This window comes from Amblyraja radiata, chromosome 15 (assembly GCF_010909765.2).
Source record: "Amblyraja radiata isolate CabotCenter1 chromosome 15, sAmbRad1.1.pri, whole genome shotgun sequence".
Lineage (NCBI taxonomy): Eukaryota > Metazoa > Chordata > Chondrichthyes > Rajiformes > Rajidae > Amblyraja > Amblyraja radiata.
The window spans coordinates 5,235,837-5,262,964 of NC_045970.1; the positions used below are offsets into that span (position 1 = coordinate 5,235,837).

A 27,128-nucleotide genomic window follows, 5' to 3' on the forward strand; every position below is an offset into this window, starting at 1 on the left:
TATCTGGACTGAGAGAACTGGTGGCCCATAGTTTAGCCAAAAATAGCCTGACATACTCGTATTCACGTAATTAATTTTCACAAATAATGTGCTTGTCTCCTCCATCATGATCCTTGGGTATGTCTTCACTGACGCTCATGACAGTTCCACTAGAGGTGCTATGAAGAAGTTTCTAGTCCTTCGAGTCCCCCCCTCCCTTCCCTTTCTCCCCCACACCCCCTTTCTTCAACCCGCTCGTGCCTCATCTGGACGTACACCTATTTATAACCCCCTGCCCCTCCACCTACATTCATTGCTCTGGCTCCACAATTTGCAACTCATTGAGTCACAGAGTGATACAGCGTGGAAACAGACCCATCGACCCAACTTCCCCACACCGACCAACATGTCCCATCTACACTAGTCCCACCTGCCTGCGTTTGGCCCATACCCTCCTAAACCTTTCCTACCCATGTACCATCTAAATGTTTCTTAAATGTTGTGATAGTCCTGCCTCAACTACCTCCTCCAACAGCTCATTCCATACGTAAACCACCCTTTGAGTCAAAAAGTTACTCCTCAGGTTCCTAATAAATCTTTTCCTCTTCACCTTAAACATATGTCCTCTGTTCTCGATTACCTTACTCTGGGCAGGAGACTCTGTGTTTACCAGATCTATTCCTTTCACTTTTTTTACACTTCTATAAGATCGCCCCTTATCTTCTTATGCTCCAAGGAATAGCGCATAGCCTGTGCAACTTTTCCCATTAGTCCTGGCAATATCTTTGTAAATCTTCTCTGCCATGTGCGGACGTGACGCCGACGGACGAGAGGCCGAAGCAAAGAAGTCGAAGCCAAAGAACCGAATGGAAACGAGGCCGAAACGCCAATAAACCGAAAGAGTCCAAAGACGAAACGCCTACTAACCGAAAGGATGGGAGGCCTAAATGCAAACTTACTGAAAGGGCGGGATGCCTAAAAGCCAACGAACCGAAAAGCTGCGTCGCCTAAAAGCAAACTTACCGAATGGCCGCTCAGTCGAAACGCCACCTACCCGAAAGGCGGCGTCGCCTACAGGTCAAAGGACCGACTGCCGCTCAACAGAAAAGCCCAATAACGGACATGACGTTGCGGGGGGGGCGTGACTTGTCAGCGATTAGTCCAGACCCCCGCGTCCATCACATCACTGAAGGCATGAACATTGACCCAAACCTCCGCTCCACCCGACCGCAGCCCGCGGAGGGTGGCCGTGGGAGAGTGGGGCTGTCAACTTGGTGCTTGGGTTCAGATTGCCCAGTCACCTATGGCTTGTGTGAGAAAATGAACCCCGCACTCCTGTCTCCCCCTTCTCTCCCCCCTTTTCTCTCTCTCCCCCTCTCTCTCTCCCTTCTTTCTCTACCTTCTCTCTCTCCCTTCTCTCTCCTCCTCTCTCTCGCCTCTTTTTTCTCCTCCTCCTCTCTCTCCTCTTCTCCCGCTCCTCCCCTCTCTCCACTCTTCTCTCACTCCTCCTCTCTCTTCCCCTCCTCCCCCCCTCTCTCCCTTCTCTCTCTCTCCCTTCTCTCTCCCTCCCTTCTCTCTCTCCCTCTTTTCTCTCTCCCACTTCTCTCTCTCCCTCCCTCTCTCTCCCTTCTCTCTCTCACCTTCCCTCCCCCTTCTCTCTCTCCTCCATCTCCACCCATTCTTCAGAGTGCATCTGAAAGGTCTCGACCCGAAACGCCACCCATTCCTTCTCCAGAGATGCTGCCTGTTTTGTGCGTGGGAATCACCCTGGTGTGGAGGTTGGGGTCCATGGCGGTGCATCGCGGTCAGTGACTGTGGGATGCTCCCCCGGGTGAAGACGGAGGAGAGAGAGAATGGGGAGAGAGAGAAGGGAGAGAGGGGAGAGAAGGGGGGAGAGAGAAGGGAGAGAGAGGGGGAGAGGAGGGGAAGAGAGAGGAGGAGAGAGAAGAGGAGAGAGAGAAGGGAGGGGGAGAGAGAAGAGGGGAGAGAGAAGGGGGAGACAGGAGTGTGGGGTTCATTTTCCCACACAAGCCATAGGTGACTGGAACCCAAGCACCAAGTTGAAAGCGACCAAAGGGCACAGCCCCCACACCCACGTCCACCCTCCGCGGGCTGCGGGTCGGGTGGAGCGGAGGTTTGGGACAATGTTCATGCCTTCACAGTGATGTGATGGACACGGGGGTCTGGACCAATCGCTGACAAGTCCCGCCCCCCGCCAACGTCATGTCCGTTATTGGACGTTTCTGTTGAGTGGCAGTCGGTCCTTCGGCTTGTAGGCGACGCCGCCTTTCGGGTAGGTGGCGTTTCGACAGAGCGGCCATTCGGTAAGTTTGCTTTTAGGCGACGCAGCTTTTCGGTTCCTTGGGCTTTAGGCGTCCCGCACTTTTGGTTAGTTTGTATTTAGGCCTCCCATTCTTTTGGTTAGTAGGCGTTTCGTCTTCGTACTCTTTCCGTTTATTGGCATTTCGGCCTCGTTTCCATTCGGTTCTTTGGCTTCGACTTCTTGTCTGTCAGCACCACGTCCGGGTACCCTTCTCTGCATCCTTTCCTGCTTGACAATATTTCCAATAACATGTTGTACAAAACTGAACACAATACTTTAAATGTGGCTTCACCAATGTCTGATACAACTGCAATATGAGCTTCCCCCCTCCCCCAACCTCTATACTCAGTACTCTGACTGAGGAAGGTCAATGTGCCAAAAGCCTTTATGACCACCCTATCTACCTGTACCTTCACTCCTAAACATAGACACAAAATGCTGGAGCAACTCAGCGGGACTGGCAGCATCTCTGGAGAGAAGGAGAAGGATTATTATCTCAATAGGGTTAGGTTAGGTAAGGGGGAGGTACAGCAGGACCTGGGTGTCCTTGTACACCGGTCACTGAAAGTTGGCGTGCAGGTACAGCAGGCAGTGAAGAAAGCTAATGGAATGTTGGCCTTCTTAACAAATGGATTTCAGTATAGGAGTAGAGAGGTTGCAGTTGTATAGGGCTTTGGTGAGACCACATCTGGAGTATTGCATACAGTTTTGGTCTCCTAATTTGAGGAAGGATTGAGGCAGTGCAGTGAAGGTTCACGAGATTGATCCCTGGGATGGCGGGACTGTCATATGAGGAAAAATTGAAAAGACTAGGCTTGTATTCACTAGAGTTTATAAGGATGAGGGGGATCTTATAGAAACATATAAAATGATAAAAGGACTGGACAAGCTAGATGCAGGAAAAATGTTCCCAATGTGGGGCAAGTCCAGAACCAGGGGCCACAGTCTTAGAATAAAGGGGAAGCCATTTAAGACTGAGGTGAGAATATTTTTTTTCACCCAGACAGTTGTGAATTTGTGGAATTTCTTGCCACAGAGGGTAGTGGAGGCCAAGTCACTGGGTTGATGTAAGAGAGAGTTAGATAGAGCTCTGGGGGCTAGTGGAATCAAGGGATATGGGGAGAAGACAGGCACGGGTTATTGATTGGGGACGATCAGCCATGATCGCAATGAATGGCGGTGCTGGCCCGAAGGGCCGAATGGCCCCTCCTGCACCTATTTCTATGTTTCTATGTCGATGTTTCTATGTTAAGGAGTGGGTGACATTTCGGGTTGAGACCCTTCTTCATATAATACTGCTCTACAACACCCCCCAGAGCCTTACCATTTACTGTGTAGGTCCTGCCCAAAATGCAACACCTCACATTTCTCTATATTAAACTCCATCACTTATTTCTCCCCTCCCACTCCCATTCCACACATTCTTTCCTATCGCTTCACAATTCACAACTTCAATGCTTTAGTCTCACACTTTCTGTCTTTACATCCCTGGCCTTTGTCCAACAATCTGCCTATCACATTCCCCCCTCACCTACTGCATAGCCACCTATTATTTGCCAGACTTTGTCCTGCCCCACCTCACTTCCAGTTTTTTCTCCCCACCCCCCACCACAATCAATCTGAAGAAGGGTCCCCACCCAAATCATCACCTGTCCATGTTCTCCAGAGATGCCCTCTGACCCGCTGAGTTACCCCAGCACTTTTTGCCTTTATTTGTAAACCAGCATCTGCAGTTCCATGTATGTATTATTGATGCCTGTGGCCACGTTGATCCAGTACATTTCTAATGTTGGCATATGTGTGATAATATAAAATATTACCTAGGTATATCCTGTTTGCAAAGAGCAGGATAAATCCAGCTGGCTAATTAACGCTCAGTCAGTCTACTCTTCGTCAGCAGAAACAGACGAAAGCCGCTGTTGGCAGTGCTGTCAGGTGGCACTTAATCACCAATAACCTACATTGGCAAATTGTCTACACAGAGCGTGGTGGATGCCTGGAACACTCTGTCAGCTGTGTTAGTGGAGCCATGTACGATAGGCACGTTTAAGAGGCTTTTTGAAAGGCACATGGATATGCAGGGAATGAAGGGGCATGAATCTTGTGCAGTGCAAGGATATTAGTTTAGCTTGGCATATGTTCGGCACAGACATTGTGTGCCTAAATCAGCCTCTTTTTGCCGTTTTGCTAAAAGCTCGTGCTATTTTCTCTAGTTGTACCGTGATTACAATGACGTTTTCTGTTGACACGTTAATATTAATGTTATTAACGTGTTAACATCGTAAAACTTACAAGAAAATTTCCACCACCGGGGCGAAACCGGGGGTGCCACCGTCAGTCGTTCATTCGTTCATGCCGCTGCTCGCTGGTTCAGTCTTCTCCAAGATCTATTTAAGAAAGAACTGCAAATGCTGGAAAAATCGAATGTAGACAAAAAATGCTGGAGAAACTCAGCGGGTGAGGCAGCATCTATGGAGAGAAGGAATAGGCGACTTTTTGGGTCAAGACCCTTCTTCAGACTGATGTGGGTGGGGGTGGCAGGAAAAAGAAAGGAAGAGCCCGGAGACAATATGACTAGAAGGAGTGCTGGGAAGGGAAAGGGGGAAAAGGGAGTCGACAAGGGCTATCTAAAATTAGAGAAGTCAATGTTGAGACCGCTAGGGTGTAGACTACCCAAGCTAAATACCCAAGCTTGTCTTCTCACTACATTTACTGCTGGCTCCAGTCGCATATCTGAGTTTGAGTGATCTGTGCAAGGCATTCATTGATGCTGGAATTCCACTGTGGAAATTGCAAAACAAATCTCTCAGAGGTTTTTTAGAGAAATACACAGAGGAACATACACCAAGCGAGTCATCATTACGGAAAAATTATATTGATAGCAACTTCAACATTGTTGTGCAGAAAATTAGAGATGAAGTTGCTTGCAACAAAATATGAATCTCAATAGACGAGACAACCGATGCTGTGGGGAGATATGTTGCCAATGTGGTCATCGGTACACTGGAGGCAGGTCAACCATCAAAGGAGTATTTGTTGACATCGGAAGTATTGGAGAAGTCAAACAGCTCAACTATTGCTCAGATGTTTACATCTTCACTTGCTATACTTTGGCCAGAAGGTATAAAACACGAGAATGTTCTTCTGTTTGTGACTGATGAAGCTCTGTACATGAAAAAAGCTGCTCGTGCTCTTAAAGTTTTATGCCCCAAAATGTTGCATTTGACTCGCTTAGCTCAAGGACTTCATAGAATTGCCGAGCAAATACAGAGCTTGTTTCCAATTGACGATCGCTTAGTTTCCAATGTCAAGAAAATCTTCCTCAAAGCACCGTTGTTCAAGGAAATGGCACTCGAGATACTCCTCAGCCCGTTTTGACTAGGTGGGGTACATGGCTCTCTGCTGTACTCTACTATGCTGCAAATTTTGAAAAGATTAAAAAAATCGTCAATTGTTTTGAAGAAGAAGAATCTGCTGTAGTCAGGATCGTCGGTGAAATCATGCAGAAAAAGTCCCTCCACCGCGATCTTGTGTTTATTGCTTCCAATTTTGCAAACTTCCCACACCCTATCACTTCCTTTGAGAAATGTGGCGAAACATTAGTGAATAACTTGCAGGTTTTCAACAAAGTAACTGACGATATTCGTAGAATTCCTGGCGATGTTGGTAAAGACATACAAGGAAAATGTGAGAGAGTGATTTTAGCTAATAAAGATCTTGAAGAAATATAAAACGTTGCTGAAGTTCTCAAATGTAGTTGTAATGCCAAGATATCAACAGGAATATAGAGTCTGTAGCTTGTTTCGGGTATGCACCAGTGACCTCAGCTGAGGTAGAAAGACGTTTTTCACAACTGAAGCATATTCTGTCTGATTATTCTGGTGACTGACTGACACCAGATAATTTGAAAAAAATGCTAGTAATTATGTGCAACCAGGCAACTATGGTCATTTAATGTAGCATACCTTTATATTATCATTTTAAACCATATTTTGGTGGTAGAAATACATGCCTTTGTATGCCTTTTTTTTGTCCACAAATGTATTTTTCGTGCCTTTTTTGTAATTTTATAATGCCTTTTTGCCTGCCTATTTCAGAGTTTTTTAGTGCCTAAACATCATGGCTCTAGTGATAATATTTCTAAGTCAGGAATCTGCAGATTGTGTTGTTTCCTGCTGCCCTTGTCCTTAATGGTGGTAGAGGTCACTGGTTTGGAAGCTACAACTGGGGCTACCTGGACAATTATTTGCAGTGCATTTAGTAGTAGTACTCCACATCGTTCCTATCATGGGATGACTGGAACTGCACGCAATACTCTAAATATGGTCTAGCCAAAGTCCTATAATGCAGCATCATGACTTCCTGACACTTATAGTCAATGCCCAAACTAAAAGAAGGCTGCATGCCAAATACTTTTTTATATCAATAATATATCAAAATATATAGTTCTTCTTTGTGTGGATGGATTTTGCATGTAGATTTATTTTTTGTGCTGATTTCATGGCTGATTTACATATTGGCTGATTTACATATGGCTGATTTACATATTTCAGTCATTCCATAGACTGGGTAATGCAGTCAGTATACTATAGTGTACAGCCTTGAACATGTGTGCCACTGTGTAGATTAAGTTTCAGTTTGCGAGTTTTTATGTTGTTAAAACAAAGAAAGCCAAACATATATAATGAACACTGAAGGGTTTTGAGAGGTAGATTATGGCACAAATCAACTGAATTAGAAGTGACCTGAATACACTTCAATTTGCCTATCGCCACAATAAGTCAACCTAAGTGCAATCTCACTGGCCCTCCACTCTGCTCTGGGCCATCTGAATAACAGCAACACATACATCAGGCTGTTGTTAATTGACTGCAGCTGAGTGTTCATCATGACTCCGTGGATTGTCACCTTGTCGTGGTGGAGAAATTTGTGTGTTCTGAGATCCTGAGAGCGATGCCGTCTGGAGGTGTGCTCCTGGTAGGGCCACCCATGGCGGTAAGGTCGAGGGGGAGGTTTCTGACAAAGAGCAATCCAACCAAGACCTTAACGGTGGAACAGGCGGAGGACGATGGCTGACCTTAGTGGAGCGTCACAACGGCTGGGAAGGCGGATGAAGGCTGCAGAAGAAAAGGGTCTCCGATCGTCTTGGACTCCATGCCACTGCCCAGATCTATCAAAGACCGTGGGGTGGCTGTCTGTGCACCAGTTTCCCCACGCTAACCAAAGTCACGCACAAGCATTCTCCATCTAGGGAATAGCACCCTGGAGACACCGATGGTCATGGGGGCCTAAAGGAAGTGTTCAACACAATCATTTCCTTCAAATGCATTGCCAAGCTCCAAAACGTCCTTTTCTCCAGAGATGCTGCCTGACCCGCTGAGTTACTCCAGCTTTTTGTGTCTATCTTCCAAAACCTGGGGCTGTGTACCACCCTTTGCGACTTGACTTCCTCATTGGCAAACCTCAATCAGTGCGGACTTAGCACCATCTCCTCCTCACTGACCACCAACCAAGGCTGCCGCAAGGCTGCATGCCCGGACCCCAGCTTTACTCTTTTTAGACTCATGACTGTGTGGCTAAGCATAGCCCCAATGCCATCGATTAGTTTGCCGATGACTCCACTGTTGTTGGCCGAATCACAGGTGGTGATGATTAAGTGTACAGGAAATAGATGGAACACCTGGTTGAGTTGTGCTGCAACAACAAGCTCTCGCTCAGAGTCCACAAAACCAAGGAACTAACAATTCACTTCACACTGGGGACTGTCAATTTTTATTGGTGGGTTGGCAGTGTAGAGAGATAGCAACGACAAATTACTGGACATTAACAGAAGGGTCTTGACCCAAAACATCACCTATTCCTTTTCTCCAGTGATGTTGCCTGACCTGCTGAATCACTCCAGTATTTTTGTGTCTAACACCTCAGATGACCTGTACTGGGCCCAGCACACAGATGTAAACAAGATGAAGGTTCAACAGTGCAGCTACTTTGAACTTTAAAGAGATTCGTCATGTCACCAAATATCCTAACACACTTTTACTGATGCACTGTAGAAAATATCCTGATTGATTGTACAGGTGCACAACCTTTTATCCGAAAGCCTTGGGACCAGACACTTTTCGTAATTCAGAATTTGTCGGTCTTCGGAATGGAAATTTTTTAGCGTAGATTTTAATGGCTGGCTCAGTGGTAGAGTGCTCGGCTCATATCCGCAAGGTCGCGAGTTTGCGCCTTGATCCCGGCAGTAAACTCGGTCGCGAGTTTGAGTCTTCAATGTAGTTTTTTCTTGCAGAATAAATGTTTGTATGAAATGCAGTGTAGGAGAGGTGTACTGACTGTGTGGGCAGAACTTTGGAAGTGGATGCCCACCAGTCTAAAAAGCCGCTGTGTCTCCCTGTCCCTGGGATAGCAGGGGGCGATCAAACAGCACAATGCCCCCCTCCCCCTCCAACTCCAGAGGAATCCGCTCCCCGATGGGTCGCTACGGCGACAAGTGGCAGTTCGCCCACAGCCCGAGCTGCGCCCCCTCATCCGTCACCCCAAGAACAAGACGTACCTTGCACACCATCAGCTTCTGCCCCTACGTGTTCCTCTGGAGTTGGAGCGGGGCTGGGCTGGAGTTGCTGCTGGCTGTGGGTCTCTGGGATCTCCGTGCTTGCAGTGGGCCTGGGGGTCGGTGTCCCGATGAGGGGGCGCAGCTCGGGGAACGGCTTCTGGTGGTCCTGACGTCTCCGGCCAGTTTGCAGTTTTCCTCTGGAGTTGGAATGGGGCTGGGCTGCTGCTGGCTGTGGGTCTCTGGGATCTCCGTGCTTGCAGTGGGCCTGGGGGTCGGTGTCCCGTTGGTCCTGACGTCTCCGGTGACTGGCACGGTCCTGCTGCAATCGCCGACGTGAAGACAGTGCAAAGCCCCCGCGCCGGTGCAATGGGCGGGGAGCTGGAGAGGGGAGGGAAGGGGTCACACACATGGCCGGGAAGCAGAGGGGTGTAGGTGGGGTGAAACTGAAGCGAGCGACAATCTGCTGTTGCCTGCCCGCTGAGTTAAAAAGTTCCCACGCAAGACTCACGAAACACTGTGTATCGTGAGTCTACCGTGGGAACTTTTTAACTCAGCGGGCAGGCAGCAGCATATTGTCAATTATTAACCCTCCCGCGCAATATACCCTCACCTTCTCTTTTATGAATGGGGATTTAGTTCCCCTTTCTTCGAGGACCGACTGGAGGTTCCGCTGTCACCTCTGCGGGCCGCCCTCGGTGAACGTTTTCAAGGACCTTTCTTCAAGGACCGAAAAAATGGCCGCTATTCGGAGGTTTTCGTTATTCGCCAAGAGGTCTCCACCTGGTCATTCTGTCATTGACACAGAGCTCCGCACTATTGAAAGCATGTATTTGAGACGCTGCTTCACAAAGGCGGCATCTGTCATCAAGGATCCCCACATCCAGGCCATGCCCTCTTCTCACTGCTACCATCAGATACACCACCAGGTGTAGCACAGGATGGATACCACCTAGGAAGGAACTGCAGATGCTGGTTTAAACTGAAGATCGACACTAAATGCTCGAGTAACTGGAGAGAAGGAATGGGTGACGATTTATGTCTGAAGAAGGGTCTCGACCCAAAATGTCACCCATTCTTTCTATTCATGCATACCACCAGGCCTGACGTTGCACACCACTAGGATTAGGAACAGCTCATTTCCTACCACCACCAGGTTCTTAAACTGACCTGCACAACACTAATCTTACCTCAGCAATGAAACATAACAGATCACCACATGTGACCATGGACTTGTTTTTTTAATTGTGTTTTGCAGTAATTTCTTGTTTTTGCACAATCTTTTTCTCTTTTCACAGATCTACATATCTACATAACTGATGTATAATTTCTTTACAATTTTAATTTTGTGTGCTGGCTGAGTTTTGTGCTTGTGATGCTCACCACACACATTTGTACATTTGACAATAGTCTTGACTTGGTGTGATGCCAAACAGAGTTGAACTCGCTAAACCTGCTGAAATTGCTTTGCATTCTGTTTATGCGATTAATGTGCAGAATAATTTGCTGCACTACTGAAGCTCTCAAGGCAGTAAGATGATATTTTAAGTTTTTGTGGAGTCAGCAAAAATATTGATGTTGCTCAAACCTGCTCAACTCTCTATTTTACAATAGACACAAGATGCTGGAGTAACTCAGCGGGACAGGCAGCATCTCTGGAGAGAAGGAATGGGTGACATTTCGGGTTGAGACCCTTCTTCAGACGGAGTTACTCCAGCATCTTGTGTTCTTGTTTGATTGAAATCGGCATATGCAGTTCCTTTCTACACTCTCTATTCTACAATATCATTAAGAACAACTAGACTAAGCGCTAGCATGGTGTTGTGGGCCGAAGGGACTATTTCCAGAGGGCTAATATGGACATTGTGGGCCAAATGGATTCTTGGGCTGGCAGCTCAGTCACTGAGACCACACACACACACACACACACACACACACACACACACACACACACACACACACACACACACACACACACACACACACACACACACACACACACACACACACTCTCACACACACACACACACTCACAAACACATACACACACACTCACTGACTCACACACTGACTCACACATATATGGCAGTGAACTTTCTTGAATACTCACACGGCTGAGCGCGGCCTCTCCACTTTGGGGCTTCCGCAGTCAGCGGCACTTCCGCAATCAGCGTGACCTCTGCACTTACCGGAAATTGCACAATCAGCGCGACCTCTGCACTCACCGGAAATTACGCAATTACCTGTCCACTAAGCGGAAGTCACTAAATGAGCAGGACTTTTGAACCAAACACAGTAGGACCTAATAAAGCATTTATTCCTTCCAAACACAGTTGGACCTAAGAAAGCATTGCAGTTTCAAGCACAGGCAGGGCAGCAGGCCAAGCAACACTGGCATTGTCATTAAGGGCTAAAAAATCATTTATTGCAAGTACATTGCAGACTCACAGTTCAGTTGATTCACAGCTTAGAATGAGAGTCGTGGCCTCGCGATCTTGCAGAGTGATTGAGTCACGTCCAGGCATCTGGGGTTTTATAGTCCTGCCCCCCCCCCCCCCCCCCCCCCCCCCCGCGGAAGGGGCGTTACCTTCATCGTGGTGATTGACAGGCGAGAGGACCAATCAGCTGATCTCAAGATTTTTTAAACACCCATATCATTTTTATGTTTCATCGATCGGAAAAATCCTCAGGGCTGCCTCAGCGGAGGAGGACTGTGAGTAAGATGGCCAAAATCATAGCGATATATTGTAGCGTTTTTTTCTAAAATCAATATACAGCGCAGACAGGAAGTGGTCAATATGACACTTTTAATTATATAGATAATTGGAGCCTGATGAACTATGGTCTGATGGGACTGTGATAATGTCACAGAATGGTGTTATTTATCAATCACCCGTAATACCTTTCAGCCAATATTCATTTTGACTGACAATAGGCAACCATTACAATACTAATTGTACAAATTATAGTTGATTTTTTTAAGTTTACTACTTTAGTGTATAAGACATGTTTCAAAACTATTACAGAAAATCACCATTTGTGAGATTCCATCATCCCAGCCCAAGTGGAAGTGTAGCTTGCACAATAGACAAGAGACAATAGGTGCAGGAGTAGGCCGTTCGGCCCTTCGAGCCAGCACCGCCATTCACTGATTATGGGTGATCGTCCATACTCAGATTCAGATTCAGATTCAATTTTAATTGTCATTGTCAGTGTACAATACAGAGACAACGAAATGCATTTAGCATCTCCCTGGAAGAGCGACATAGCAAATGATTGAATAAATAATAATATGTGTCCGGGGGGGGGGGTGTGATTGGCAGTCACCGAGGTACGTTGTTGAGTAGAGTGACTCAGTACCCCGTTCCTGCCTTTTCGCCATATCCCTTGACTTCGCTATCTTCAAGAGCTCTATCCAACTCTTTCTTGAAAACAAACAGAGAATTGGCCTCCACTGCCTACTGAGGCAGAGAATTCCACAGATTCACAACCCTCTGTGTGAAAAAGTTTTTCCTCATCTCCGTTCTAAATGGCTTACCCCTTATTCTTAAACTATGGCCCCTGGTTCTGGACTCCCCCAACATCGAGAATATGTTTCCTGCGTCTAGGGTGTCCAAACCCTTAATAATCGTATATGTTTGCACAGGATGCAATGTACAGTGCCACCAATAGCCCTGAAAGAAAATATCTCAAGGCCTTGATCATCATAGCCGGCGATATTGACCAAGCTAACCTCACGAGTGCGCTAGCAAAATACTACCAACATGTCCCTGTCTCACTGGAGGCCCAAGCATCCCCAAGCACTGATATACAACCATACTGCATACAGAAAGTTGTACAGTACTGGTCTGATTTCACACATGAGATCCAATGTGATGGCTTTGATTGGTGGACTGGTCCATATTTAAGGACTCAGCAGCTAAACTAAATGAGTAAACCATTGCCATCACAAATTTCATCAGTAAGTGTGTAGGGGTTTGTATGTCACAGAAGTCAATACGAAAATTCCCTGACTAGAAACCATGAATGAACCGTGAGATCCACTCTCGAGTGAAAACCAAGTCTGATGCGTCCAATTCGGGTGATCACGATCCCTACAATAAATGTAGGTGCGACCTTTGTAAAGCCAATCAGGTATGCCAAGAGACAATTCCAGACCAAGCTAGGGTCCCAAACTAACCACACTTGTGTCCGTCAGTTGAGGCAAGGCTTGCATGTAATAATATGCTACAAAGAAAGGTCGAGCAGAATCGCTGGCAAGAACATATCCCTCCCCGACAAGCTCAATGCATTCTATGCTCATTTTGGAACATGAAGTCAGTGAAATATCACCTCCCAGTAAAACATTCTCGGGTGCACCTGTACTCACGGTCACTGTCATAGACCTGAGCTGATCAGCGTTCCTGAGAGTGGACCCGTGGACAGCAACTGGCCCATATGGAGTCCCTGACCATGTCCTCAGAACCTATGCAGACCAGCAGGCTGGAGTATTCAAGAACATCTTTAACCTCTCCATACTCCAGTCTGTGTTTCCCACCTACTTTATGAAGACTACAATCATCGCTGTGCCAAAGAAAAATAAGGTGCTGTGCCTTAATTGACTACCATCTAGCATCTAGCATTATGAAGCGCTCCAAGGACTTGTCATGGCAAACATTAACTGCAACCTTCCGGAGGCCTTGATCAACTTCAATTCGTCGACCACTGCGACAGGTCCATAGCAGGTGCCATCTCAATGGCCACACACTCATTCCTGGAACATCAGGATAATTAGACTCAAAAATCTGGAGTAGCTCAGTGGTTAACTCATCCCATCCCACCCAAACCACCCCTTCCCCTGGAGATGCAACCCCTGTCCCTATACCTCCTCCCTCGACTGTCCAGGGACCCCGACAGTCCTTTCAGGTCAGGCAAATGTTCACTTGCACCTCCTCCAACTTCATCTACTGTATCCGTTGTGCAAGGTGTGGACTTATACATCAACGAGACTAAACGTAGACTGGGCGATCGTTTTGCTGAACACCTTCACTCAGTCCACCTGGGCCTATTTGATTTTCTGGTTACTAAACACTTTTCCCCTTCCCATTCCCACACTGGCTTTTCTATCCTAGGCTTCCTCCATTGTCAGAGTTGAGAACCAAACGCAAATTGGAGGTAGAGCATTTCAGATTTCGCTTGGGCAGCTTACAATCCAGTTATATGAATTATGATTTCTCTAACTTCAAGTAACCCTTGCATACTCCTCTCTCTCCATCCCTCCCCCACCCAAGTCATAACAGCTTTGAAGTCATCTTGTTGAGTCTCATTGTCTGTAACTCATTATCACATAACACACAGCTAATAATGGCCTGTTTTTTTGATCATTGTTACTTTTTTACGTATCTTTCGGTCATTTGCTCTATATCTCTCTACATCACCGTCCATATCTCTTGTTTCCCTTTACCCTGACTCTCAGTCTGAAGAAGGGTCTTGACCCAAAACGTCACCTATTCCTTTTCTCCAGAGATGCTGCCTGACCCGCTGAGTTACTCCAGCTTTTGTGTCCATCTTCGGTTTAAACCAGCATCTGCAGTTCCTTCCTAAGCATCTGGATAACAAGAACAGGCACCTCATGTTTTAAACAGGAGTTACATGCTTGAAAAGCAGAGTGTAAATTGAAGGGCATGTAAATTAAACATATACCATGTACCCCATGTAACAATGTTGCCATACAGTGCCAGGCAAACATATGAGTGTTATTCGGAAAATAGGAGTGCATAAATTAAACTTTGGTGGTAATTAGACAAGCACGTTATTCTAAAAACGTGTAAAATGCGAGGGGCTTTTATTAGACAATTATTGACTATAGTTCTGCCTTCAACATCATAATTCCAACTAAACCCATTTTCAAGCCTCAGGATCTAGGATTAAGTACCCTCTGCAACTTCCTGACCCACTATTTACAATCTGTATGGTTTGGTGACTTAGCACCCTGCACAATAATTCCCAACAATTAGTCCACATGCTCATCAAGAGTCATTAGGACCCTTACGATATTCCCCTGCCCATGTTTTGGAAAATTTGACCATCAGGCTATGATCTTACTCCCTGCTTACGGCCAAATTCTGCTTTAATTGTATTTACAAATATGCAGATGACACCTCTGTCGTGGCTAAACTCAAACAACGACAAGATGATGTACAAGAAGGAGATAGAGAGCTTAGTGGCATTAGTAACTCAGTGGGTCAGACAGTATATCTGGAGAAAAGGAATGGGTGACGTTTCGGGTTGAGACCCTTCTTCAGAAGAAGTCACCTACTCCTTCTCTCCAGCGATGCTGTATTACTGCCGAGTTATTCCAGCTTTCAGTGTCTATCTGCCTATGTGTGGGAGGTACCATCTGCCTGGATTGCATTCATAATACAGTCTTTCCACTGTATCTCAGTACACATGACAATAACAATATAATACTGACACCATTTCTGATTTCACAATATTTTGTGCAGTACAAAATCTATCCTGATTGTGATTTTAATTGAACAATACTTTCTGGCTTAGAACATTTGAGTTGAATTATTTTACTAATTGTCATTGAATCATGACCTGAGTTACAAAGTAATATCCTTGTTGAGGAAAGAAGTGAATGGTATTTTTAAACTAAAGATTAAGTGATATCAACTATATTTTATGTACATTCATCTTTCTTATTGAACTGTACTCTGAGTTACAAATTCAAAAGTGATTGGATATTATGTCTGCATTACTTTTGACCTTTAGCATCTTGGATCTTTCAGTTGCATTAGAGCTGTTAGGTTCAATTTCAATTCAAGCAAAACTTCCCTCTGCCTGTCCCGCAAAGTTAAGGGCCTGTCCCACTTTCACGACCTAATTCACGACCTCTGCTGAGTGTGCCCTTGACTCATACTCGCAGCATGGTCGTCACGAGGTCGTAGGAGTTCGTAGGTAGGTCGTAGCAGGTCGTGATGCTAGTCGTAGGTACTCGTGGCATCAAGTAGTTCGGGGCGTTTTTCCTAGCATGGTGAAAATGTCCACGAGTAAAAAAGGTTGTGAATTAGGTCATGAAAGTGGGACAGGCCCTTTACTCCTGCATTTTGTGTCTATCTCACTTTCTTTGACTGGCTTCCGAGTGAAACTTTTAACAATTCAATTCGGAAGGAAGCTTTGTGTATACTGAATACATTATGAAGGAAGCTATCTGGCAAATATAGAAACTTGAAATGTTTATGGTGAGAGTGAAGAAAGAATACTTATTCTCTAAATATTTAAATTAATGCTAAAGTAATCAGGGGTCCAGCCTTGTTCTTCACTTTCAACTCCATTTTATGTAGTATCAAACAGAAACATTGTGAGGCACACTCTCCTTTGAATCTCACTTTTTCTTTGCTGCCAGAATGATTTGATTCTGGTCTTGCACAGCTAGTTTGTCCATGGTGAAGATACAGTAGATACTGGTTTACACTGAAGATAGACACAAAAAGTTGCAGTAACTCAGCGGGACAGGCAGCATCTCTGGAGAGAAGGAATAGGTGACGTTTCGGGTTGAGACCATTCTTCAGACTGTCCTTGGTAAAAACTGATACTAAACGAACAATGAAAAGGCACCTTTAACACTTGAATCAAAATGCTGACCTGGAGAGTGGTTTGCAGTTCCTCAACTTCAGTGTGTCCCAAGATCTTTGTCTGCTTCTCTTCTCGCCCTTAGTTATATTGTCTTCAGGCATGAGCTGGAGATTTCCTTCAAATTTTTCACAATTAGCCATTTTAATGTTGCTGGAAATATTGCTACAATTTTATTAATTCCTTGCTTATTATGATAAATCGGAATTAGTGGAACTTGATGTAAAGGGAGCTGGATAAAATGGTCATAAATGTATCTTGGTGCTTGATCTAAAGGATGCAGGGTAACTAATGGTAACAATTAACACAAAAAATTAAGTTCAGAATAAAATGTCAATATTTAATGAAAGAATATTACATTTTTACGATACGATATGATAGAACTTTATTTATCCCGGGAAGGAAACTGATCTGACAACAGTCATAAAAACACAAAATACATGGAACATGAAATTAAAGTGATGAGTGGAAAGGCTTGGGGGATGTGCAAAGATTGGGGAGGTGGGGGGGGGGGGGGGGGGGGGGGGGGGGGGGGGGGAGGGGAGTTGGTCTCAGTCTACCCCACGACAGATGGGGAAGGAGTTGTAATATTTGAGAACCACAGGGAAGAAGGATCTCCTGTGGCGTTGTGTCCTGCATCTTGGTGGAACCAGTCTGTTGCTGTGGCCCTATCGTGTACCGTGTGCCGTGTACTGTGTACCGTGGCCCTATCCTCGAACTCTACCTCCACTACATCGACGACTGCATTGGTACTACCTCCCACACCCATACAGAATTCACTGACTTCATCCATTTCACCACGAACTTCCATCCGGCACTCAAATTCACCTGAATCATTTCTGACATCTCCCTACCCTTTCTAGACCTCACTATCTCCTTCGCAGACGACAGACTTCTGACCAACATCTACTATAAAACCACCGACTCCCATGACTATCTGGACTACACTTCTTCCCACCCTGTCTCCTGTTAGGACTCCATCCCTTACTCCCAATTCCTCCATCTACACCGCATCTGCACCCAGGATGAGGTGTTCCAAACCAGGGCATCGGAGATGTCCTCATTCTTCAGGGAACGGGGGTTCCCCTCTTCGACTATAGATGAGGCTCTCACCAGGGTCTCTTCTATACCACGTAACTCTGCTCTTATTCCCCATCCCTCCATTTGTAACAAGGGCAGAGTCCACCTTGTCCTCACCTTCCACCCTACTAGCCGTCACATACAACAAATAATCCTCCGATATTTTCGCCCCCCCCCCGACGGGATCCCACCACTGGCCACATCTTCCCATCTCCTCCCCTGTCGACTTTATGCAGAGACCGCTCCCTCTGTAACTCCCTGGTCAATTGTTCCCTTCCCACCCAAACCACCCCCTCCCCTGGCACTTTCCCTTGCAACCGCAGGAAATGCTACACTTGTCGTTTTACCTCCCCCCTTGACTCCATTCAAGGACCCAAGCAGTCTTTCCAGGTGAGGCAGAGGTTCACCTGCACCTCCTCCAACCTCATCTATTGCATCCGCTGCTCTATGTAGCAGCTGCTCTACATCGGTGAGACCAAGCGTAGGCTTGGCGATCGCTTCGCCCAACACCTCCGCTCAGTTCGCAATAACCAACCTGATCTCCCGGTGGCTCAGCACTTCAACTCCCCCTCCCATTCCGAATCTGACCTCTCTGTCCTGGGCCTCCTCCATGGTCAGAGTGAGTCGCACCGTAAATTGGAGGAGCAGCACCTCATATTTCGCTTGGGTAGTTTACACCCCAGCGGTATGAACATTGACTTCTCCAATTTCAGATAGTCCTTGCTTTCTCCCTCTTTCTCCTCCTCTTCCCAGCTCTCCCACAGCCCACTGTCTTTGCCTCTTCCTTTCTTCTCCCCCCCCCCCCCCCCATCCCCTCACCACTCTGAAGAAAGGTCTCGACCCGAAACCTCACCCATTCCTTCGCTCCATAGATGCTGCCTCACCCGCTGAGTTTCTCCAGCATTTTTGTCTGTTGCTGTAGGTGCTTCTCAGGTTGACCAGTGTGTCATGGAGGGGATGAGCTGTATTGTCCAGGATGTTCCTTAGTTTGAGGGGCATCCTCCCCTCCAAGACCACCTCCCATGAATCTAACTCGGCTATTACTATTATTATTCAGTTCCAAATTCAGTATTACCTGAATATGTTAGAATGAAATGAAGAATTAAGAACAATAAAGGTCTGAAAACACAAAATCTATTATTATGATAATAGATTTATTGTTTTGTTTTGATGGTTTTCGGTGAAATGGTTCTGATGAAATATATTCAGAAGATAGTTATGGCTTTCAAAAGTAACAAATGCAAACAGAAAATGTTGGAATACTCAGGATCCAAGCTGGCACCTGGAGAGAGACGTGCGGGAAGGAACTGCAGATGCTGGTTTAAACCGAAGATAGACACAAAAAGCTGGAGTAGGTCAGTGGGACAGGCAGCATCTTTGGAGAGATGGAATGGGTGACGTTTCGGATCAGACCTGTAGAGAAACTATGATAATGGTGAAGCACTGGTGTTTGTACTGAATTAAATCTCAAGTTTATGTAGATCTGCCATGCTCCCAGGACTCCCTGAGTGGCATTTCTACATGTGCTCCATGGGTTCTACATGCAACACTTTTTAATGACAAATGCAGAATTACCATTTATCATCTTCCTTCTGGAGAAGTGCTGGAGACACTTGGAGGGGCAGGCAATTTCTGTGGAGCGAATGGACAAATGATGTTTCAAGTCATGACCCTTTCATTAATAATTATACAATATCATATTTTCTTCAAATGCGGTTATCTTACGGATCCTGATATAGGATTGAATATCATAATCACATTTAAATGAATCATTGGTCTGCTGATGGGGGAATCTAATTGAATCTTAATTTAAAAAAATCCTTTTCAAAGATTGGTGGGTGATTTTATGTTTTAATGAATTTATATTTGGTTTATAGATTATTTTTATTGCTAATTATTTACATCAGTTTAAATGTCAATGGCAGTTAAAAATCTTAAGTGCATTGACAATGTGACAGAAAGCAAAGCTCCTCCCTCGGCTTTGCCTTCTGTTAAAGCCAGCAGAGTGCTCTAGAGGCAGGGCCTCAGCACTACAACACCCAAGACATACACACAAAAAGCGGGTCAGGCAGCATCTCTGGAGAAAGGGAATAGGCGACGTTTCGGGTCGAGACCCTTCTTCAGACTGAGAGTCAGGGGAAAGGCAAACGAGAGATATAGACGATGATATAGAGAGATATAGAACAAATGAATGAAGGAAATGTGAAAAAGTAACGATGATAAAAGAAACAGGCCATTGTTAGCTGAGGGCTTGGTGAGAACGAGTTACAGACAATGAGACTCAACAAGAAGACTTTGAGCCTAGATTTTTTCACACGGTGGCTGGTGGGTATATGGAATGATCTATCTTTGGTTTAAACCAGCATCTGCAGTTCCTTCCTACACAATACCCCAGACCAAAGACAATATCCCAAGACCTAGTGCCTTCAGGATCTAAAGGTCCAGCAAGACTCCACTTTCATCCATGCTAGTTAAATTCTGAATGGTTTGGCCTGATCGAGGAAGGGTTTGTTTCCAATGATTCAGAACAGACAAAAGGTATTAGACCTGACCCATCTCTCTACAAATGCTACTTGAATAGGTGAATCTCTCCAGTATTTGGTGCTTTGATTTCAGATTGCTAGTATCTTCAGTACTTTAGTTCTTGTAGTGTTTGAAGAAGAATGAATAAGAAAACAACACCGAGGGATCCATAGCAGAAGCTAACCTCTGCAACTCTGAATACATTTAATTTGTCATCTTTGGAAATTAAGTCTATGAAGTATAGTTTTGTTTTTTCCTCTATCTTTTTGTATCATTCCAGAATCTATTATAAATTGATCAGGTTGACTAGATATGAATAGCAAAGAACACAATGGCCTTTATGTTCTTTTCCATTTTCTTTTGATATGTATTTGCCATATTTCACTTTTGAATTGAACACCATTTTGCATCTTAGCAGTTTATGCTGATAGCCAAAATAAATTTAGGTAATAAATACGGTCTCCTATTAATTCCATGTTAGCTTGTTTGATTTACCCTTCTGTGCAAAAAATGCTGATTGTTAATAATATTATAAACATAGTTTTAGCACTTTGTAGAAAATGATTGAAAATGACAAGAAGACTTCAGCAACTCAGATAATGTGATTTTGTGCTGTGGTTTTATTATGTGTGTGTTTCTATCATGGAGCCATTATGGTATTTAAGAGACATATTTTTAGTTCCTGTCTTGTAAACTGTTAATGCTTTTTAGTACATGATTTGGCTAAGTTTCCAGAGAAAATGACTCGGAGAAAATGAGTCAACATTGAATAACAAATTAAAAAGGTGAAACTTTCCTCACATTATTTAAAATACAGGCTGGCAGAGTTTTGTAGAACTAACCACATCAGTCTCCATAAAGAAATGTGTCTCAGTGCCATATGAATAGAATCCTACAAGTTTATAGGCTCCAGTTTATAGAAATCAATGGGCAATACAGGAGTGGTAATGCCAGCCATTTCTACTTCCTCCTGAGGATGGCACTGTTACTACTTAAAAAAAACACTAATTCAAAAATGCCACTTGTTCATGCTTTTTGCAGAGGATATCATAACTTTTCCCACAGAGTTACAATAAATGAAAAGACACCATAACATCCAACGGTGAATAGTCCCCATGAAGGACATTTTATGGATTTATGTTTTAATTTCTTAAAAAGCAATACCTTAACGGTTTCAGCCCATTAAAATCTGTGCTAATGGTATTCTCTATTTCTTTAATTGCTCCAAAGTTTCACCATGCATCACTTAAAAGTAATACAAGATGCCCTGTTATTCTTCTTCCACCCAGAGATGGTGCTGTTACATATTTTAGCCTATAATTAGAAAACACACTTAAGATTTCACCAGATAATAGAGGAAGGCCATACAAGGAGAATGACATAAATAAAGTTGTTTTGTATTTAATATGCATTCAGCGAATGAAACATTCTTATTTTTTGAAACTTGCAGTTTCCAGTACATATTCAATAATATCACTTAAAAAATATTGATAAGGTATTAAATTAGTAATGTAAACTGTTTAAAATTAAAAATACCATTGGATAGATTTATTAACCTGTTGCTAATGCAAGGGTGTCAATTTGCATGTTATGAAATACATATTTCTGGTAACTGGCACATGGAAACTGAAAAACAATTCTTCTTTCTTGTTGAACAGAAACCTAGAATGTCAACTTGCAAAGGCTGGTCAATATGAAAAACCCGAGTAATAAAGCTATTTCATGATGTAAATTTTGGGAGCATTAAGAAGGATTATTGATTTTCATGTTGTCATGTTTCATCCACGGAGCTTGCTGAAGTGAAATGGGACCATGCTGCATGTCTGTCCAAAAACACATAAAAGATGACCCCACTTTAGAAGATTTGTGATATTACTGATATCCCATATGCAGGCAAGTGGGACTAGTGCAGATGGGGCATCTTAGTCGGTATGGGCAAGTCGAACCAAAGGGCCCCTTTACATGCTGTATGATTCTATGACAATGTTCCGTATGATTCCCAAACTCTGAACTTTATAAAAGCAAAACCTATCTTTTGATGGATATGTTGGTAATTTGGGGTTGGCTCTATCCACATAGATTATTGGTGTTGGTCGACAGAATGGAAACAGTTCATTCATTGTTTTATTTGTAGTTTGCTTTCAGTAAGATAATGCAATGTGCATCCACCAGACATCATAGTAGTTGTTGATTTTTCTAATTTTTGGTGCTGTGAATATCTAAATAAATATTATTTTATTGGCCTCTAAACTAAATTTTATAAGTAATTTTGTATAGAACATTTTCTCTGGTTCAGAATGATTTTGATGGTAAAATGTTGGCCTATTCCCATCTTTCAAGAGAAGAGAGATAACAATGACACTTGGAGCTAAGTGCCTTCAAATCCAGACGTAACATATGATAGGAGTGATAAATGAAATAAAGGTTGTTGCTGACCAGTCCTTGTGATTCACTTACAAGTTGTTGTGGGATTAAATGGATTACATGTCAATACATTGTAACTGGCTCAATTTACAATGTCTTTCCGCTGACTGGATAGCACGCAACAAAAGCTTTTCACTGTACCTCGGTACACGAGACAATAAACTAAACTAAATCTTAGCAACAACCAATATGCCTACAATTATCTGCCTTTTGTTAGATGAAAGGTAGATAATTGTCGGCCTATTATCTTAACATTGGTTGTTGCTAAGATTTACGCACGCTTTGATAGGTAGAACACTGATGTGCCTTCCCGAGCCCCCATTCGCCGTGATGCTATTTCGGTCACAGTCACAGAGGCTGACGTCAGAAGATTCTTCAGAGAGGTGAACCCTCAGAAGGTGCCTGGACCTGATGGTATACCCGGGCGTGTTTTGAAAACTTGTGCGGACCAACTGGCTGGAGTTTTTACGGACATTTTCAACCTCTCACTTCTGAGGTCTGAGGTTCCCACCTGCTTTAAAAGGGCATCTATAATACCGGTGCCCAAGAAGAGCAAGGTGACGTGCCTCAATGACTATCGACCAGTGGCACTAACGTCTGTGGTGATGAAGTGCTTTGAGAGGTTGATCATGGCGCAAATCAACTCATACCTCGACAAAAACCTAGACCCACTGCAGTTCGCTTACCGCCACAACAGACTTCCTCATTCACAGTATTGTCACGTATTGGTGGAAATGTGTCATCCTCGATAACAATCAGCACGGGAGCACCTCAAGGCTGCGTGCTCAGCCCCCTGCTGTACTCACTCTATACTCATGACTGCGTAGTCGGACATAGTGCGAACTCCATCATCAAGTTCGCCGATGACACCACTGTTGTGGGACGTATCACTGATGGGGACGAGTCAGAGTATAGAAGAGAGATCGACCGATTGACCAAATGGCGCCAGCACAATAGCCTGGCTCTCAACACCACTGATTGTGGACTTCGGAAGGGGTAGGATGGGGACCCACAGTCCCTTGATGGTGGAAAGGGTCAAGAACTTCAAATTCCTGGGCGTGCATATTTCCAAAGATCTCTCCTGGTCCCAGAACTCTGATGCAATTCTAAAGAAAGCACATCAGCGATTCTACTTCCTGAGAAGATTACGGAGAGTCGGTATGTCAAGGAGGACTCTCGAGCTTCTACAGGTGCACAGTAGAGATCATGCTGACCGGTTGCATCGTGGCTTGGTTCGGCAACCTGAGCGTCCAGGAGCGGAAAAGGCTGCAAAAAGTAGTAAACACTGCCCAGCCCATCATCAACTCTGACCTCCCCACCATCGAGGGGATCTATCACAGTCGCTGCCTCAAAAAGGCTGCCAGCATCATCAAGGACCCACACCATCCTGGCCACACACTTATCTCTCCACTGCCATCAGGTAGAAGGTACAGGAGCCTGAAATCTGCAAAATCCAGGTTCAGGAACAACTTTTCCCCCACAGCTATATTAAACACAACTTCAAACAAACTCTGAACTATAACAGCCTATTGCACTTCATCAGTTTATGTATGTGTGTATATATATATTCTATGGTAAATAGACACACTGATCTGATCTGTATTTATGCCTAAAATATTCTATTGTGCTGCAGGTTCTCTGGATGCTTTCAAGAGAGAGCTATATAGGGCTCTTGAAGATAGCGGAGTCAGGGGATATGGGGAAAAGGCAGGAACAGGGTACTGATTGTGGATGATCAGCCATGATCACATTGAATGGTGGTGCTAGCTTGAAGGGCCGATTGGCCTACTCCTGCACCTATTGTCTATTGTCTATTGACTTATAAATAAAGTTGTATTTAATTTAAAGTTGCATTCAATTATTTGGAGACGCTTATTGTAATCAAACCAAATTAGCATGTTTTTATGAAAGTTAGATCATATTTGATAAATTTGCTGAATTTCTTTTAAATGGAACAAGCAATGTTAATACGAAGGGCCGAATGGCCTACTCCTGCACCTAATTTCTATGTTTCTAATAGAGGAAAGCCTGTAGATGGAGTGGAGACACAAGGAACGGCAGATGCTGGAATCTGGTCTATGTGCTGGAGTTGCTCAGCGGTCCAGGCAGCATCTGGAGGACATAGATAGGTGATGTTTCTGGCCAGGACCCTTCTTCAGACTGATTGTGATGGAGGGACAAAGCCGAAAAAAGCGGTAGGGGCGAGACAAAGCCTCGCGAGTAATAGGTGGACCCAGGTGAAGGAAGGGGGTGAGGTTCAATGGTCGATAAGTGGACAAAGCTAGATATGAAACGGAGACAAAAAGGTGACGAAAGGGGACAAAGGGAGACAAAAAGGAGACAAGGAAAGAAAAGGGTATCAGTTAATTGAAAAAGGAAGTGAAAGAGGAGTAAAATGTAAAGCCAGAGGAAGGGAATAGGTGAAAGCAGAGGAGAACGTGATGGGAGGGGGGCATAGGAAGAGAAGAGAGGTAAAGGGGGTGTATTACCCCAAAATTAGAGAATTCAGAGCTGCACAGTGGTGCAACTAGAGCATTGCTGCCTCATAGCACCAGAGACCCGGTTTAGATCCTGACTACGGGTACTGTCTGTGCCGAGTTTGTATGTTCTCCCTGTGATTGCGTGCGTTTTCTCCGGGTGCTCATGTTTCCTCCCACATTCCAAAGACGTGCAGGTTTGTAGGTTTATTAGATTCTGTAAATTGTCCCAAGTGTGTAGGATGCGAAACTGGGAAAACATAGATCTTGTGTATGGGTGGGTGATCATTGGCAAGGAGCTTGGTGCCAATGGGCCTGTTTACACACTGTATCTTGAAGACTAAAAGTAATGTTCATACCATTGAGTTGTAAGCTACACAAGCGGAAAATGAGGTGCTGTTCCTCCAGTTTGAGTGTGGACTCAAGCAATGGAGGAGCCCCAGGGCAGAATGGTCAATTTGGGAATGGGAAGTGAGTGGAAGACCCAGCAGGCATACAGTATGTAGTGGATTTAGATTTTCCACAGATATTTGACAAATAAAAGACTGGCAGCATGGTGGTGCAGCGGTAGAGTTGCTGCCTTTCAGCGCCAGAGACCTGGGTTCCATCCTGACTATGGGTGCTGTCTGTACAGAGTTTGTACGTTCTCCCCATGACCACGTGGGCTTTCTCTGGGTGCTCTGGTTTTCTGCGACATTCCAAAGACGTGCAGGTTTGAAGGCTAATTGGCTTCGGTAAAAATGGTAAATTGTCCCTTGTGTGTAGGAAAGTGCTAAAATATGGGGATTACAGATCAACAAGGACTCAGTGGGCCGAAGGGCCTATTTCCGCTCTGTATACTAAACTAAATAAGAATTGATGATATTGCAGTGCAATGTAAAGCTTTCAAGAACGTTCCCTTACAGACATAAGGCAGGGTAAATCCAATGTGTTATTACCATCAAATGCCTCTCTCATCAGGAAGGTGCTGACAGTGTCATTCTCCAATAACGTATTAGGTGATGCTCATTTTTGCGTTTGCTAGATGCACTTGGCTTCAGATCTGATCACCACCTTGATCCAAAAACGGACCAAATACATGAATTCCTGAGGTGATGTGCCCATGACATGTGAAATAGGAGCTAAAGTGATAGATCAGCGTTGATCACAATTGACTGACAGAGAGAGTGGGAAGAAAGGGGCCACTGCATCTGTTTCTTAACTTCCAATGGAGTGGAGAGTTTAGTGATCATGGCCTTAGAAGCCCAACAGTAATCCAGCTTTCTAGAGTACACAGAAGGAGGCCAATCTACACTTCCATAAAAGAGAAGCTGGTGTCAAACAAACCCATAGTTAGCTTGTCAAATGTCATTCGTGGAGTATTATAACATTGATTGAGAATTTGTTTGAGATATTTAATGTGCAACGATCAATACGAAAAAGGCAGAAGATAATGAAAGGGATTCTGTTTTTTGGCAAAGTTAATGGGATGTGGAATTCTCTGCCACAGAGTGGAATTCTCTGCCACAGAAGGTAGTTGAGGCCAGTTCATTGGCTATAGATTGGAAGGATGCATACTATAATTGTAAAGAAGCAAATTTCCCTAAACTAACAATGTTAACTACAATTGCCTCTTCTCATCTCATTTTCCTTGAATTTATTAGGAAGGGGTGGGTGGTAGCTTCCATGGCAGCAACCAGTGCAATGGGTCTGTATTCAGGTACACAGACCGGCTGCCTACCATGGAATGTGTTCTGTTCCTGTAAGGGATAATATTGGAGAAATCTTGATGGGTAGTCATTTTTTCTTCATGAAGAGGATAGAGCACGTGATGGTGGTGGTGGAGACTGGGGGTAGTTGGATGTCCTCACTAAGGTCCTTAGTGCTTTGTATCTATGATTTAAAATGCCCTATGTGCTTTGGAACATTGCCAAATGATAAATATGCAGGTTTATCTCAGCAATGGGAATATTGATAATTCATCTGTAGCTTGCTGCTAAGAGATTTGGCAAATATTACTGGAAGGCAATATTGACAAATATATCAAGAACAGTAATTGCTTTGATAGCCTTGAATAGAGCAAGGCCTACATTCCAGTACTTTAAAGATTGGCTGTATGAGGCTGTAGACTTTGTGATCTTCTCCCTGTGAGTGAAGGTGCAGATCACCTTGC

The 27,128-nt window shown here is 44.4% G+C and overlaps 1 protein-coding gene across 2 annotated transcripts in view; it reads left to right on the plus strand.

Moving 5' to 3' along the window:
* pcgf5 (polycomb group ring finger 5) overlaps positions 1–27,128 on the plus strand; it is a 227,368-nt gene that overhangs the window by 113,333 nt on the left and 86,907 nt on the right. The gene's annotated exons all lie outside the window — the stretch shown is intronic.